Below are 17,570 nucleotides of genomic sequence, written 5' to 3'. Positions count from 1 at the left end.
ACCTCTGTCATGCAGAAAGGCAGAAGAGAGTGGGAAGCGGAGTTTAAAGAAGAAGGCCCCGGGGAGGGACTAGGCCATATCTCATTAAGGGGTTTCCAGGACATTAACACAAAGAAGCCATCAAGGAGTGGACAGTGAGATGACATGCTATCTTTGGCTGTGGAAGAGCAGGAAGACTGCTGCCACTGTGGAGGAGCGAGGGCTGGGGCAGATTAGGTGAGGGACTCCAGTGGACTCAAATAAGAAGAAGGCACAGCCTTGGGAAGGACATGCGCTGGATGCTACCATGGAAAACCTGGCCTTTGTGGTGCAAGAATTTCAAACAGCTGCTGAGGAGGAAATCAAGCTGCAAATTCCTGATCTACCTCTTTAAAAGATACATGACCTTTAGACTCAGGTCCTGAAACAGAGGAAATAATCCATACTTCTTCGCTTTATAAGAAGTATAAAGTAATGCAGTTAAAATCTTTAGCACAATGCTTGACACAGTGTACATATTTGAAAATTAGAAGCCAATATTATTAAATTAATAAGTGTAAGGTGTTCCATAGCTACTTATTAACTCAGTGATTTCATCGGGGCAAGGACCAAGGGTATGAAGGAATGGCAAAACAAAACAAAACAGAAAACCCTAAAAGAGAAGAGTTAGCTCCTTTTGCTTAAAATTCTTTGTCCCTTGAAAGCTTAAGAGTTTCTCTAAGACCCAAGAGGTCTCCTCCAAGCTGGAGAAGCACCTGGAATCCTGCTTTCTCAAGCCACATGCTCACCATCTGATTACAGACCCTTCCTTTTGAAAAAATGGAAGGGGAAAAAGTTAAAACACACACAAACCAGTTGATTCAATAAAGAGCTTTTGGTGAGTGTTCATTCCAGGATAATAAACCAAGCAAAACGTCTGGCTGTGTTTAAAATCAACAAAACCAGCAGGAAAGGCAGAGAGAGGAAAGGCAACGGGGAGATGAGCTAGTTTTTAAAGCTGCTAACAGTGCTGCTGCAGCGGGGGCGGGTGCTGAGGAGACCCCAAGAGAGGAGAAAGGAGACAGATGCAGACAGGATGGATGCTGAGGGCAGCAGAGGGGAAATGCAGATGTGGCCTGGGTCCTGTGGAGAGCTTCCCCAGGGTTCCAGGCCTGTTGGGGAGCCTCCGAGGCCAGCGAGAGTGGAGACTCAGAGACAGTGAAGCTGATATCCATGGCTATGTGTATGGACTGCTCCACTGCGTGCAGGCTTGTGCGGTGCTCTTTACCTGCATTCTTCTCCCCATCCCACAGGTGAGGAAACTGAGCCTTTCACCTGGAAAGGGCTAAACAGCAAGGTGTGCTAACCAGCTAAGTGGGACCTGGAAATATAAACTGGGAAGACTAAGGTTGAAAACACCACACTGTGAATTTAAATCCAATTGACATCTAGGAAAAGCCAGTCATAATGTCATCAGATGAAAGGACTTTTGACCCCTTCCCACATGCAATGGGGACCCAGGCTAGTGACCCCACAGACAAAGGTGTCCTGCAGACCCAGACCAGGTATCCTGGGCGCCGTACCGATGGTGCAGTGCTCGCCGTTCCACCCGGGACTGCACTCGCACTTGCCGTCGCGGCAGGTCCCATGCTCGGCACAGTGTGGGTGGCAGGCTCGCTGGTCACACGCCGCCCCCATCCAGCCATCCTCGCAGCGACAGGTGCCCCCCCCCCCCCCGCAGACGCCATGGCCACCACAGTCTGCAGCACAGATCTCTGTAGGCAGAAGGTGGGAGGAGGAGAGAAAGAAACAACTACTGAGCAAGTCACTGCTGGGGACAGGATCACACTTGGTTACCTACTAGGCTTCTGTGAGTGATTCCAGAGGCTTGGGAGATTAACCTCCGTAGACAATGGCCTCAGGACCACAGCAATGCCCTGGGCCGAAGCCTGCCCTGAGTTGTTTCCCCACCAGGACAGGAGGGACAGAGGGCTCTGCTCTATTTGCTTTTCCTGCTGCCAGCCAGTCTCCGCCTTTGTGCTTGCCACTTCCAAGGGGGACTGGCCTTGTGAACAGATGTGAGAAAAAGTCAAATTTAATTAAAAACTGGTTATGTGTGAAAACAAAGTGAGGAGGAGTCCCGGTCACCAAGTAAAGAGCTTGTGGGTCTGGCTGGGGCATGTGAAGAGTTCTGGGGCCCGTGTTTCACAGCAGCTCTGACTCTAACTGAAGTGGGGGTGAGGGGAGGCTGGATCCTCCACCCCATGGGCATACTCCGGGTTGTTGTCCAAAACCTGCAGTTTATTCTCTGTCCTTGGCTTGCTGCTTCCTCCCCCTAAATCCAAGCTCCATCTAAATGGGCTTTTAGACTCAAAGCAAACAGCTGGCGGGGTATGGGGAGCACTTGAGGGCCAGAGTGGAGCCGCCTGTTCCTTCACAAAGGCCCGTCTGTGCAGTGGTGCAGAGCACACAGGGCCTGATTCACAAGCCCCTCGGGCTTCCGGCCAGCAACTACTTCATGCTTCTTGCAGGCAGAGGTCGTGAAGGCTTCCAAAACGTAAGTGCTCTTTAGGAAATAGGCTGAGCAACCGTGTCCATGGATGCGCTCTGCCAGGGCTCTGATGGAGACCCGGATGCTTCACGGCCCAATAGTCTTCACATTCATGTGAAAATCCTGACACTTTAAATTTCTTTTAAACTAAGTGAACTGGCATCTGTGCCTTTACTCCCTTCCAAGTGACACTGCTGGTGTAGAAACTGCTAATGTTTTAGTTGCTTTTGAAAAAGGAAAGAAAACAAAATTAGATTTCAGAGGCTCCGACCTTCATTACTAACCTGAAGACAATGGATAAAATGTTTGCAAAATTAAAAAAAAAAAATGCTCTTTATGGTGTGTCCTTATGCAAGCAAAATGGAGGTACTTCCTACACATCTGATTTCTCATCTGCTGAGAAAAGAGAGAGGCTGCTGGAGGAGGGACAGAGATAGCTCTGAATTGGAGCCAAAGAACTGGATTCTATACAAGGCTCAGGAGCTTCTGAGCTGTGTGACTATGTGCAGGTTCTTTGACTTTATTGAGCCACAACTTCTGGCCCAGGGGAACAAGTGCTGTGTGATACTGTGGTCAGCCCCCTGATGACCAAGCCAAGCTTCAGTGAGCACTCAGTGAGGTGCACAATACAAAAGATCACGGTAATGGCTGATTAACTCAAGAAAGGTTTCCTGAAGACTGGGAGTCCAAAGAGGTTTGTGAAATCCTGCTCAGCCACTAATCTGCTGAGAAGGTCACTTCTGTCTGGGTATCAGTTTCCTCATCTATTTCAGGGGGTAACCTGCCTGATGGTTTTTAAGATTCCAGGCTTTAACTTTGTGGGAGTCTATGATACAATTACTCACTGTGTTACATAATATAATTCTACCCCCAAGGCTTGGCTCACCTGTCACAGGTGACAAGAAGTCACCTGGGAGTCAACCTGTGGTTATTCTCTTGCTCCTTCTCATCCCATATTACACATTAGAGTAATTATTTGTTTTTGTGACTGTCTCATTGTCAGACCAGGAACAAGCTTGGACTAGGTTCTCCTTCCTCAGATCACCTCTATCCCTGGTACCGAGCACAAGTCCTGGCACAGAATAGAGCCTTAATTAAGTTTTGTTGCCCAGAGAGACAGGCACATGAGGATGAAAAATAATTTGTATACACACTGCTCAACCTGGCTGAAAGTCCAGCAAGGTCTACCTTTCCCAAGTGACCTATCCACCAGAAAATGTACCATGCCAGGGTGGGGCTGTGGAGCCAAGTGTTACTACCCCTAGCAGCCCATCTAGGACGTTTTTCAAGCTCCTTTCAGACAATGTTTTAGGCAACACTTCTCAGCCTCTTGGCTGAGATCAAGTGTAGACAACATTGTAGCCTTTCCTAGAGATAAATAATGACAATCTCCAGTCCTCAGGCTTCCCTAGATCCCATCTGAAACTCCCACCTTTTCTGCACACCACTGAAGGACAATGATCTCCTGATGACTCGGAGGCTGGGTCTAGGTTCAGGGCTGGAGGTTTCCCAAGAGCCCCGGGGAGAAGAACAACTTGGGCTTTGCTTGGGTTTACTCAGCACTTTTCCCAGTGGTAGTTTATGGTGTGAAAGTAAACAGCAAACAGTACTTCTATTCACCAAGCCAGGAGAGGGACAGGCTGCTGGCGCCAAAGTGGACATGTTTTTAGGCAGCAGGGATATGGAGTTGATGGGGACCGAGAATAGAAGAGGTAGGCCTTGCCCTGGACTTACCTGTGGGATATCAGGTCTTACCTAACAGGCATAGCCGCCCCATGAGCCTCAATATCCATGGGGGATTAATTTCAGGACCCCCTGAATACCCAAATCCATGGATTCTCAAGTCCATTTTATAAAATGGCAAAGTATGTGTATTTAACCTTTATAATCCTCCTGTATATTTTAAGTCATCTCTAGATTATTTGTCATGCCAAATACAATATAAGTGCTATGTAAATAGTTGTCAGATTATATTACTTAGGGAATAATAATGAGAAAAATCAGTTCAGTACAGATGAAAAACTTTTTTGGAATATTTTCAACCTATTGTTGGTTGAATGGATACAGAACCTGTGGATATGGAGGGAAGACCTTACAACATTCCTTTACTAATTAATCTAAAGGTAGTGTGGACAAAGGAGAGTAAGACTTGCAATCAGATATAATTCCAAATCTCAGTTCAGCCAGTTACCTGACCTCCTACTCTATGGTTCTTAGCCTCATTTGATTCCTCCATAAAATGGGGAGGGACGATAACAGCACCCATTTCAGAGGGCACTTGGTACCTGATATATAGTAGGTCTCAATAAATTTATACTGACTTATTTATCCTTCTATTAATCTTCCATACATGCCTACTATGTGCCAGAGCCTTTACTTTGTACTCGAATACAGAGGTCAGTAGATACAATCTGTCTCCCAGGATGTCTTTGTCCAAATAAACCACAAACTGATATTGGCATTCCAAAGATTATCCAAATAATCTGTAGCCATCCCAATAACCTATAGCCATTATCTCTACCATTTGGCATATATGCAATGGATTAAAACCACAGATCTGGAGTCTACCCATGTCTTTGCCACTGATTGGCTGAATAATCTGCAAGTTGCATGCTATGCAATCCATCAAACCTTCAACTTCTATTTCTATAAAATGGGGACAATAATTCCCACTTCACAGATTTTACACACTTGGTGTTGGATCAAATGAGGTAATGTGTGGGAAGGCCATTTTTGGCTTAGTTAACACTTAGATCACGTTTTACAGTTTAAGAAGCATATTTCACATACAATTTCTCACTTAAATATCATGAGGATGTTATGAGAACATTTGGCTGCTATCCTTCTTAGAGGTGAGGATACCAAGACCCAGATGGGAGAAGGACATTCTACAAGGTCATGTAGGTGTCTGTGTGTTCTCCTTGTTTTGACCATCCTTAAGCAACACAGAATTGCAAGACAGGCATTCTACAAATAAGAAAACAGCCTCAGAATAAGGAAAAAACAACAACAACAACAACAACAACCAACTGTATCCTATATCCTCCAGGGAAGCTTTTCTTTAGGGGAAACTCCTGGTTTATTCCAGCAGATTCCTCCCACCCACTTCTGGCCTCGCTGCCTCTTTTTTTGTTACATCCAGTTAGACCCTGGATATATATGAGATGAAATGGGATCCTCCACACGGAGTTTCCCAGACACTTGATCTCACTCTTTGCGTCTGGAGACTGTGGGTCTGATCATCCAAACATTCCATTTCCTTGCTAGTTGACACTAGACATTCTCTCCTGGCCTGAAGCTAAAGCTGCTCAGTGGCTGGGCACCCTCCAACAGCCCTTTACAAGCTGGGTTGTGAGCTCTTACACATTTTAATGGAAGGGGCCTGAACTGGCGACCTTGATGTTTATTGGGTGCTAACTGATGGTAACGCAGCCTGGGAGCACTCGGGTTCTCCTTTGCAGAGGGGCCAGTTTGAGTGGAAGAGACCCACTGATACATGATGGAAGCAGAAACCTATGCTGCTACTTTATCATCTGTCCTCAGGTTTAGTCCCTATTTGTTATTTATTCTCCCAAATACTTTGATTTATTATTTTTGTTCCTGAAATAAAGGAATAGCTCTATTTTTGCCTTCTCAGATTCTGCTTTGACATTAAAGCAGATGTAACTTCACAGAGTAGTTGGTGAGATCCAAACAGGATGATGTCACAGAATGTGCTTTGACAGCTCATATGCCTTTTACATCATAGAAATGGGCCTTGGTGAAATTTGGGTTGCAGTTCCTAAGTCTCATGTTTCCTTCTTTGTAAACTGAGACGACATGGCTCACTCTAGAGGGTTGTTTGGCACTGAGGATACAAGTGGGGACGACCTCAAGGAGTTTAGGTCTGACATGACAGATGAACATGACCTAAATCTACCGAACTACATGAGCAAATGTGAGCCAAAGTGAAGAGTCTAGCCTAGTGCCTGGTGTGTGATCAGAATATAATAAATTTCACAGACACGTTTTTATAAAAAAAGGAAATGAGAAGCAGTGATAAGTAGACTAGATTGAAGGCTGAAGATCAGATGCGAATTCTGACTTTGGAAACACATCCAATACAAGAACATTTGATAATTGCCGGCTGACTTTCATATGATCAAAATCCAAGCTTTCTGATTGAATGCTGAAGGTCTGGGGCCTGGCAGGTATCTGTGGAGGTAGTAGGGAGTATACAGGCTGTAGGGTAGACTGACTCCCTAGTTTCCCTGCTATGGGTTCTTGGGAAAATTACTTAATCTCTCTGAGCTATAATTCTTCACTTCTTAAATGGAGAGAGTAATAATTATCTCCCTCCTATAGGGTGGATGGTGATAATTAAAGGAAGAGGTATGTGTAAGAAGCTCTATGTAAACTATATTGCATGTATGACTGGTTGATGAAGCCCTAAGACATACTGTATCAGCAGAGCTCCATGCTCCCTAACAGAGGATCAGCTTCCGGATGAGCCAAATATTTGCTTTTCTAATAGTAACCTCAATATTTGGGTATGAAGCTCTTGTTCTGGTCACCTGGATGGCACCATTGTCAAGACTATTAAAAGCTAGGTAGAAGCCATTTGTATGTGTAGGATGATATTTTTCTTGAAATCAGGTGATGATCTCCAACTGTCCTAAATTTCTCATTCCTTGCCTGAACTATAACAGGGTCTTGAAGATGACCCAACTAGGCTCAAGAACACATTAGCTCTTTTCTTTTTCCTTCCTTCTTTCTTATTTTTTTTTGGGGGGGTGGGGTGGGAGGAGGTAGGAGTGGGGGGATACCAGGGATTGAACCAGGGCACTTAACCACTGAGCCACATCCCCAGCCTTATTGTATTTTATTTAGAGAAAGGATCTTACTGAGTTGCTCAGGGCCTTACTAAGTTTCTGAGGCTGGCTTTGAACTCATGATACCCCTGTCTCATTCTCCTTAGATGCTGGGATTACAGGTGCAAGCCACCATGCCTGACACATTAACTCTTTTCTTGTAGGAAGTCAAACCCAAGCACTTTCCCTTGCCCAAGCAATCTCTTTCCCATCTCACTTGTGTATCTTTTTTCTAGACTAGAATCCCACCTGACAGCAGAGTCTAGCTTTTATCCATCTTGGTTTCCTGAGCACTAGCACCAGGCATGGCACAGCATGGCTTTCTACAGATGTTTGTTGAAAGAATAAATAATTGGGAAAAAAAGTTCCATGAAAGAAGTGTATGTTTGTTGGATTGACTCACTGTCATAGTGCACACAAGTTATTTTGTCAAATATATTCATATAGAGGCTCAGATTTCTTTGCACCTAACCTTCTTAGACACTCATCTTCTGAGTTGTGATTGTAAAAGGTCTCAGTCCTTATCCTCAGAAACATCTTCCTTTGTGCCAATGCCCAAACTGCACCTGTTGTCTTTCCTTGAGGGAGGTGAACATATGAGGAAGAGGTGAAGAGGTCAAAGAAAAGATCTAAGATTTGGCTATTGGTAATTATGCCCCAAAGTGTATACGTAAGGGAGAAGCTTCCCTGGGCTTCTCTTATTAAACTCTAATCCACATACAAGCCCAGATGAAGCCTGGGACCTATCATGGCTATGTTTTGATTTGTCTGGACTTATTTTACAATCCTGTTCATTAAAATAGCTGGTAGGGGAAGCTGTGTCTTTCCCCTAAAGGGAGAGACTTACACATAATTTTCCCATAAAATTTTTTTCTACTTGGAAAGATGCTCAAAATTGCCCCAAATAGGGAGTGGTAGGGACCCCACCCATGGTTCTGCACACTTTCTGCTGAACAAGGAATGGATGCAGATGAAGATGTTTTTAAAATTCTGGGGATGTGGCAACAGAGTCTGGGCCCCATGTGACCTCTTGGGAAGTCTGTTTGTAAGTCAAATTTGATAAGTCAAATATTTCTATTTTACTTAGGAATTGAGATTTGGAGAGTGACCTTAAGAAATTTTAATAGTGAGTTTGACAATTTAAGATGAATTCTGCTTGGATTTTCTGTTTTATCACTAGTTCATCTGAGTTACTGCCCACTTGAGGGATTTCTCTAAAATCCTGGTAGTCTTAAAATTCAAGTCAATCTACCTAGCACTTAAGGCAAAAATAAGAAAGAAATGAAATTTCCACAATGTTGCAGAACTGTTGTTGATGGCACAGAAACGTTACCTCATTCCTGCTTCTTAGCAGTCCTGTAAGGCTACTTGCACTCCTGTACTGGAGTCAAGGAGACTGCTTGGAGAAATGCTCAAAGGTACTTAGCTAGAATAAAAGGTGATTATACTAATACAGGTTTTTGGTTTGTGAATTGTGGGATCAGGTTGAGGTAAAACCTGATGTAATCTGACAGTGGTTCCCTGACTGTTAATTGTAAATTAGATCATTGCCACAGTTAGAATACACAATTTCTAAAATCAGAGTCTGAGTCTGCTTCCTCACCCCAACTGAATCTCTGTTGGATTAAGAACCTCTCCTTTTCTTTGTTTCTCTGTTTATCTATCCATCTGTCTGTCCCTCCACCTAACTGCCTGATCATCTAACTGGTTATCTAGTCACCAGGCCATTTAACTAAACATCCATCCATTCATCCATCCATCCATCCATCCATCCATCCATCCATCCATCCATCCATCCATCTATCCAACATGTGACCTGAGCAAGTTATTTCATTTCTCTGTGCCTCAGCTTTCTCATCTGCAAAACAGTGTATAGATATCAAATATTAGGCTCACGTACAGGTTAAATAAATGTTATGCGATGTGTCTAGTGTCACATACATCTTTCACGGAGTAAACATCTATTATATGGCAACTATTTCATGTTTATATGCTGGAAAGAGCCAGGGAAGGGAGGGTTTGAAAACATGGGGAAAGCAAGGGATGATGTTCCACTGAGATTCCTCTTAACAAGTTGGCAAACACTGGACCCAAAGCATAATTGGCAAGACAGGCTTACAGGGCAGTTCATCCCCTGGGCAAGGGAACACAGGCAGAGAGATATGTGGGCATGGGCTGTGTAGGGAACCATCCATAATAATAGGAAAGTATTTGACTAATGCTCTCAATGTTCTCAGTGAGGTAGGAGGAAGGAATATCTGTGAGCAGTGGCCTGGTGAATAGCTGTAGACACTGAAATAGCTCATTTGGGGACCAAGAGTGAGGGCTCTTGGAGTATGAGAAGAACTGCATTGGGAGGGCCCAGGAAAGGTTAAAGATCTTGAGCATGATGGGATGTGGCTTAGCCAAGATCAGAAGCCTAACTGTAAGATCAGAGATGGATCAGGAGATCTGTGTTATGTGGGTTATAGGACCAAGAGTAAAAAAGATGAGAACTTAGAAGAGTAGGTTTTGTGGTGTAGCAATGTTAGACAGCAAAACTAGGACCCAGAAGAGGAAGTGCCTTGTTCTATGCCACACAGTGACACACATGTCAGTACTTGAAAAAGAACTTGCTAGCTACCTTATAAAAACAGTCCTGTAGGCGACCAACTAGGCAATGGCTACAAGAGACATTTATGTATTTTTGGCCCCTCCTCTGTGCTTCTGCATGTGCAGTTTCCATGGTCTAGGCCCTCCTCTGCTTCATCTTCACATGTTCAAGTCTAAGTGTGCTTCCAGTTCTGGCTACAATAACACCTCCTCCCTGAAGCCTTATCTCAGCCACAAGGGGTTCACCTTCACAAAGACTTCTATGAAGATCATTCTTTCTCAGGATTATTAGTCTATCTGTGTTGCCTCCAGGATCCTGCTATCACAAATTATTCTCTGCACTCCCCAGTGAGGCTCACACATGTATCTATGTGGTCCCAAATTCCAGTGATAGGGGGCAGAGTATGCCATGTGATTACTCAATGTTCTGTGACTTTACACAGAGCAGAGGCCTTGGAGTCAGGCAAGCTGGATTCAAGAGTCTGATCTGCTACTTCTGCAACGTGAGACAAATGCTGCCCACCTTTGTGCCTCATCTATGTCATCGGTAAAATGGTGACAATAGTACCCCAGCTACTAGAATTTTAAAATTGATTTTTCAGTGTATTGAGAAACCTGGCACAGTGGTGCACACTTGCAATACCAACTCCTTGGGAGGCTGAGGCAGAATCACAAGTTTGAGACCAGCCTGGGCAACTTAGCAAGACTGTCTCAGGATAAATAAAACATAAAAAGGGCTGGGGTATAGCTGAGTGGTAGAACATTTGTCTAACATGCATGAGACCTTTGGTTCAACCCCCAGCACTATCACAGAGGTAGTCAGCAGTAGAAGTAGAGGCCCTGATGGCTGGCTGGCTCTAGTTGCTCCTCTGTGACTCTCAAGGTCACAGATAAATGCTGTGTTACTTCTGCAGGGCTGTGTTACTTCCAAGGTCTGAATTATTGTGTATATATCTCTATATATCTATATATCTATCAAGAGTGTGTGCACCTATTATGTGCCAGATACCCCTAGATGCAGGCTGGGAATGCAGAGATGATATGAAATTACTCCTAGCCACAAGGAACTCAAGTCTTCTCATGCATGTAAATGAACACAAAGCTGGTCACCACACCAGTGAGCAGTAGGCTGATTATATGTTAATTTTCTCTCCTAAAGGAGATCGTATTTTGAACAGGCCAGCATTCTCTCGAGTAAGTAGATCCTTCCTTCACTAACTTAGGCCAATAGTTTTTTAGTCCCAGTGCAGTTTTAGAAAGACAAGGAAGAAGGTGCAAAAAAGCAGCCTGAGTCTGACTTCCTTACTGTAATTAGTGTCCTCTAGACATTGAGGCCAAACCCAAGCCACTCTCTTGTGCTTTTCAACTTCCCCTCCTATCACCCGAGAGCCAGCGCTGCTCCAAGTCATGGCTCTGTTCTGCAGATGGAGATGGCACAAAGCTAATGAGCCTTGGGAAGCACATGGCCTTTCACCTCATTCAAGGAGCTTAGAGAGCTTTCAAACCAGGCAGAAAAGTGAATTCCAGTGTGCTGGTGCAGAGCAGGTCTCCACACCTATTCCTCCAGGACTAGAATTTTAAGCCTTTACAAAGTACCTATCGCAAGAAGCAGTAAACCTGTTATTCATCTTAATTGGAGGGTATCAGGCTTCCTGATTAGAGGAGTTCAAACCTATTTGGGAGGAGGCCTCCAAACAGGGTCTGACTCTGCAGGATAATAAGCCAGGAAAGGCCTGGTGAGCAAAGGAGCCAAAGAACATGACTGGGCTGTGCATCCTTGGCCATAGGTGGAACCCAACTCACTAAAAGGGTCCAAATGGGTGAAATGAAGGTAGACAATGTCCTCTTCCAAAAGATCTCTGACCTGATATCCTTTGGTAAAAGGCCCATTTCTCCACCCAGCTATGAGCTCATCTATCTAACTCTTTCCTGGACACTTGCACCACGATGTCTCCAGGCATCTGAACTGCATGCTGATATTAGAGTTAACTTTCTAAGACCAAATTGCCAAGTTGGACCTCCACTTAAAACTTCTTGGAGGTTTACAATGACAGATAAACCTAAACTCTTTTATATCATTCAGGTTCTGATACTTGTTAGCCTTCTTTACCTCTTCCCCCCTCACTACTGCCATAGATATGCCAAGATAAGCCACATTGCACTACTAAAAATTCCCAGGAGATGCCCTTGATCTGTCTCAGCTCTGTACATGTTGCAAGTCTTTGCTGCAAAGTGCTTGCTTCCTCCCTCTATCTGTGCCTACTCATAGCCAACCTCCAACACCCATCTGAAGTCCCATGTCCTCCAAGAAGCCACCTGGATCACCGCAATTAAAAGTAACTAGTCTGTTTCCTGAACTCTGGGAGTACTATGAAACACAGGGTCATGATTCCATTTGCATGATTCCTGGCAGTGTTACTATATGAAGTGGTACCCGGTACACCTGATACCTAATTCACTGCCAGGTTCAGTGTGAACCTTGGTAGCAGCCAGTGACAGAGTTGTGCAGGGAATATACTATGAACCCAGAGAAGCCTGGATTTGAACTTTTGATTCCCCAAAGTGTTTTTGGGAAAGTCACCCAAATTCTCTAGATCCTGATTTCTTGGGAACAACACTCCCTGCCATGTCAGAGGCTTATGTATTTTTTGTCTGAATAAATTCTGATGCATATATATGAAGGAGTTCTGTACAATGTAAAATTTCCTTTCAAGGAACAGTTATTTTTTAAAATTACAAGTTATCATAACAGTAGTTTGATTCAGAAGACAAGTAGAGAGAAAGAGAATATAAGTATCAGCTTGGACATCCAAACAGAGACCTGATTCTGAAGCCCAATTTCAGGAGGACTTATATTTACATACTGAAGAGCTCCAATTCTGATAGAAAATGTTCCAGGGCTGTTGGGGGAAATTCCACTAAATTAAAAAGCTGCCAACTCCTGGTTTATCAACCTTTAACTCTGGCAGTACTTAGCAGTATGCCTGTCTGGGCCCAATTTTCCAGTGTTTGATTAAATGCTAGGAACTGACCATCTCATTGTGTCTAAACATCTACACTACTTTCCAGAAAACTGGAGAGCTCTTCCTGCTTCCCTCCAGCACTCCCCTTCCCTCACTGTGGCAGCGTTAATGTCTCAGATATTTATTATTCTGAACTTTGGTTTTTAGGCTGTCACTTGCTGCTGGGAAGGGGCACAGGAAATGTCAAGTCTCACTGGATATTATTTCTCGGGTGAAATTCTAACCTTGAGATTCCTGTCCTGTACCATACCTATACAGAAATAGCCCAGCCTGATCGTTTCCTTTTGATGTTTAATTGGATGTCGGTGCTGTGCTTTCTGGGCTGAGAACGTGGTGCTTCTCAGAGATGGAACAATTCCGGCTACACAAATGAGACTTGTAACGGGAGAATGCTCAACGCTGAATCTAATTTTCTCTCCCATCCATGAACATAAGACAATTTCTCTGGCATTAAAGCATCTCACTCAGTCTTTCTGTCATTAATAAGAATTAAATTCTGTTCCCTCAAATTTAAATGTAATTATATTTTGCCTTGTAAATAAAATTGAATTACCATTCTCAAAAGTTAGCATTAATTCAACGGCTATGTTTAGAGCTTTAATTTTTTTTTAACCCTGCTGCTACTTTCAGTTTATTTATTTATTTTTTAAGCATTTGGTTCATTTTGCTGTCAATTGCGAATTAATTTAATAACACAGCTGTTCAGATCCCCATCCATCTAATCATTATTGTTATCATTTATGCTTTGAGGTTTCACTTTTCTTTTTGGTAGAGAAAGAGAATAATAGAGATGGAACTGAAAACTCAGAGGATATGAGTTTGAATTCTGGAATGTCTCCCTAAGTTAAGGTAGAGCCTACACCAGAGGTTGAGCTGAAAGAGCCAAAGAGAGAGTCCTGATGTAGAATCTGGGAGGGAAATAGTCAATGTTCACTGAAAAAGCTGTGAATTTAAGAGTTTTATTTATTAAGGCATTTGGGTGGGCTCCGTGATTTGCATTGCATATATTCTGACCTGATTTTCTACTACTGACTCAGGGCTCCTACTTTCTAGTCAGATAAGATATGTCTTTATCAACAGATGGCATGCTCACAGGGCTCTCTTGCTTCTGCACATGCTACCCCTCAGCCTGCAATGCCTTGCCCTCCTTGCCACCAACAAGCATCCCTTCAGTTCCCTTTCACAGTGTGGCTCCCATGTCTCCTTAGTGAGGACCTCCCCAGACTCCTCTCCTAGGCTCCTAATCACTACTGTATGCACACCAGGCTTCGAGCTTGGGCATTCCACTTCGTGAACAGACTGTGGGGCTCTCTGATCCTTGGTGCCTTGAACAGTGCTCAGTACCTAGAGGAGGCCAGAAAGGCTCAGTGATTGTGTGAAACAAATGTGCGTAGCTGTGGGGGTATGTGCAGGTCTGGAACTACTCCAGGTCTCTCTCTGAGGGGGCTGAACTCTGCTGGCACTGAGCTCAGGAAACTCACTGTCCTGAGAGAAGGCTGCTGATAATACAGTGTGGCCCTTGTGATGTGGGCCACTGACCTAGTTGTTTGGGGTAAATGTGTCAGCATATTAATGACTCTTGGTCTAGAGTCAAGGACCAGTGTTGGGGGCTGGGGGAAGGGGATGGTAGAAAGACTCAGAAGCAACAAGGACACTGAGCCTCTGAAAGAGAAAACAAATTGTTTTAACATTGACTCAGATCCAGGCCTCTGGCTCTGAACTTTCACACTGTAAACTGCCCTCAAACTCAAATTTGTTAGAATCTCACACTGTTTGGCTAATTTAGACCTAATCATGCATTCTGAAAAATATATACACTCATACTTCATTTAGTAAGTGCTTACTGAATGTCAGCCACCATGCTAAGCATTTTATGCATACATATTAAAGCTAATTTGGAAAACAGCCCTGCAAAGCAGGTATCATTAGCTATACTCCACGGATCAGCCGAGTCTTGACAATCTAGCCTGGTCCTACTCCAAATCTCATGTGATTCTTACTGAGGGCACATGCTACCTCCAAACCAATGCCACTGTATCTCTAAAACATCTCCACCTGTTATTCCATGAAGCTCAAGTGCAATGAAATGATAAGAATCATAAACCACCAGCAAGAGTATTTTACAGGCAGGCTCTCTGCCATGCGCTGCTTCTGTGCGCCAGCAACCCAAAGGAATAAAATGTAGTGAGAGGCTCCTTTCAAATAAAAGCCATTTATGGGAGACAAGACTCAGAGCAGTGGAAATTAGGAATGAATTTATGAAGCTGAGAACAGAGGCAATGGGAGAGGGTGGGAATAAAGACTCCCCCCAAAATTATCCTATGGAGGAGCAAATGATAAGTTTAAGGACTGGCCTTTCAAATGGCACCCTGGAGAATGTCACAGAGCCTGCAACCTTCTTATGAAGCCATTAGGTTCTGAAGGACAGGTAGGCTTTTCCAATTCTAAGGACCATCTCAAAGAGGTTAAATTTCCTCCCTTTCTAAGGCAGCTCTGTGCCAAGGGGAAGAATGGCCAACCATAGCCCTTGGGGTAGGTGGAACCAAAAGCTGCTGAGCTGTGCCTTGAAGCACAGGCTGATGATGCATCCAGCCCAGCAGGCTGCTCCCTGAGGTGAAGGAGGGGCAGTGGTGTGGTGCTAGTTCAGGAGGAGCTCTGGCTGGCTGGCACTGCGATTGAGACTAATAGAAGTGAGGTTTGGAAAGTGGCAGAGAAGGAGCCAGAGGCTTGGTTTTCCTGAAGATTGTGTGGGGTGGCAAGGAAGGGTTCTCCGTGTGGGGGAGGAGGTCCTGAGAGAGGACGGCTGTCTGTCTAGTGGTGTGCTGAATCTTCCCAGGCAGAGTTTCAATTGCAACACCTCCCTTTTCTGTGTTCCCAGTGGGCTCTCTTTCCTCTTTTTGCCCGTTCACTGGTTAGGTCTTGGGTCATTCATGCAATAGTCACTGAGAATCTAATGCATGTTTGGCCCTGTGCTCAGGATGTGGACAGACTCTGACCTCATGGAGCTCACAGCTCAGTTCTAGAGGGACCTGACTGCTCAGATCACCGTGGTGTCAGCACTGCAGTCTGGGTCTTGAATGTCTCCCAAAGGCCATGTGTTGAAGGTTGGATCCCCAGCCCTTGGCATTACTGGGAACATCTGTCCCTGTAGGAGGTGGGGCCTAGTGGAAGACAGTTAGGTCATTGGATGCATGCCCTTGAAATTGTATTGGGACCCCAGCCATTCCTCTTTTTTTCTCTTTCATTTCATGGCCACCATAAGGTGAGCAGTTTTCTCTACCATGTGCTCCCACCATGACATATTGCCATGCTACAAGGCCCAATGTGATGGGACTAACTGACCATGGACTGGAATCAATAAAACTATGAGACCAAACAAATCTTTCCTCTTTTTGATTATCTCAGGTATTTTGTCACAGTGACAGAAAGCTGATTAACACACTTAGGAAAGACCTTGGAGCCACATCTGGTTTGAATCTGGACTCTGCCACTTACTAACAAGGTGGGGTAGGTGCTGGAAAGTAACACCACTTTTGAGCTTCAAGTTTCTTCATCTAGAAAATAAGAATGCTAGTGACATTACCTTCACAGGGCTCTTAGAAACCTTAACCAGGATAATGATTGTAAAACACATAGTTCAGGGCTGGTATGTGGTGAGCACAAAGAAATAGGTGGCTCTTTGATTAGCACTCCATCCTGTGGCTTATCAGGAAGAAGAGATGATTACTGACAAGGAAGCCTCCTTGGATGGAAAGAGTTTGAGGTAAGAGCTGAGGATTGAGACAAAGGTCTGCCCTGGATTCAACTGTGCAGCTGTAAGCCAATCATTTTGGGCAAGTCATTTCCCCTCTCCAACCTTTCCTATCTACATGACAGCAGGGTCACCTTCCCTGCTGTCCTCATCATCCCAAACGATTTGGGAAGCAGATTACCTTAGGGCCCAAAGTTAAGGACAGAGGTGCCCTGGGGCTGATGGGTGGGATACAGCATCTTCTGGGTCACAGGAATCTGTTCACAATTATCTCATGCTGCCTGTCAGGGTGGAGGACCATATTAACAGGCTGGATTTAAGGAACAGTTTCTGAGATGAGACTGGAAACCAGGCTGCCAGGAACCAGGGACCCAAGTAAACACTGTATAAAATCTGCCTTCACTGTTTCCACAAACCTCACCAAAGTGCTGAGGAACTTGTCAGCTCACATTTCATTACAGGCTGGCTGTGGAACACAGGGCATGTTGATTTAAGCTGCCTTCATTAAATCCTGTTCCTGGTGCTGAACAGCAGCAAGACACTCATCTCAGGGAAGAGACAGTCCTCCTTCCTAGTGGGTGGTGGCCAGCAGGAGTCTAGCTTTGCCAACCCACAGTGGACCCTGATGTTGGGAGGACGACTTAGGACATGTCTGCTGGTGTGCAGTGACTGATGAAAGTTCTGGGCATGCCAGACAGCACACAGAATAAATAACATGAATAGAGTTTCTGCTTGTCCAGTGTCTGAGCTGTGTGAGGTACTGGGGTAGCCATTTTACCTGTATTTTCTCTCCCAATCCCCACAACAGTTTTATAAGGTAAGTGGGAAGAAACTGAGGGTTACAG

The 17,570-nt window shown here is 44.5% G+C and overlaps 1 pseudogene; it reads right to left on the bottom strand.

Moving 5' to 3' along the window:
• The window catches only part of LOC143410949 (teneurin-4-like), a 367,450-nt pseudogene that overhangs the window by 105,083 nt on the left and 244,797 nt on the right, over positions 1–17,570 (bottom strand).

This window comes from Callospermophilus lateralis, chromosome 11, assembly GCF_048772815.1.
Source record: "Callospermophilus lateralis isolate mCalLat2 chromosome 11, mCalLat2.hap1, whole genome shotgun sequence".
NCBI classification, from domain to species: domain Eukaryota; kingdom Metazoa; phylum Chordata; class Mammalia; order Rodentia; family Sciuridae; genus Callospermophilus; species Callospermophilus lateralis.
This window is presented reverse-complemented; position numbering and strand designations above follow the sequence as displayed.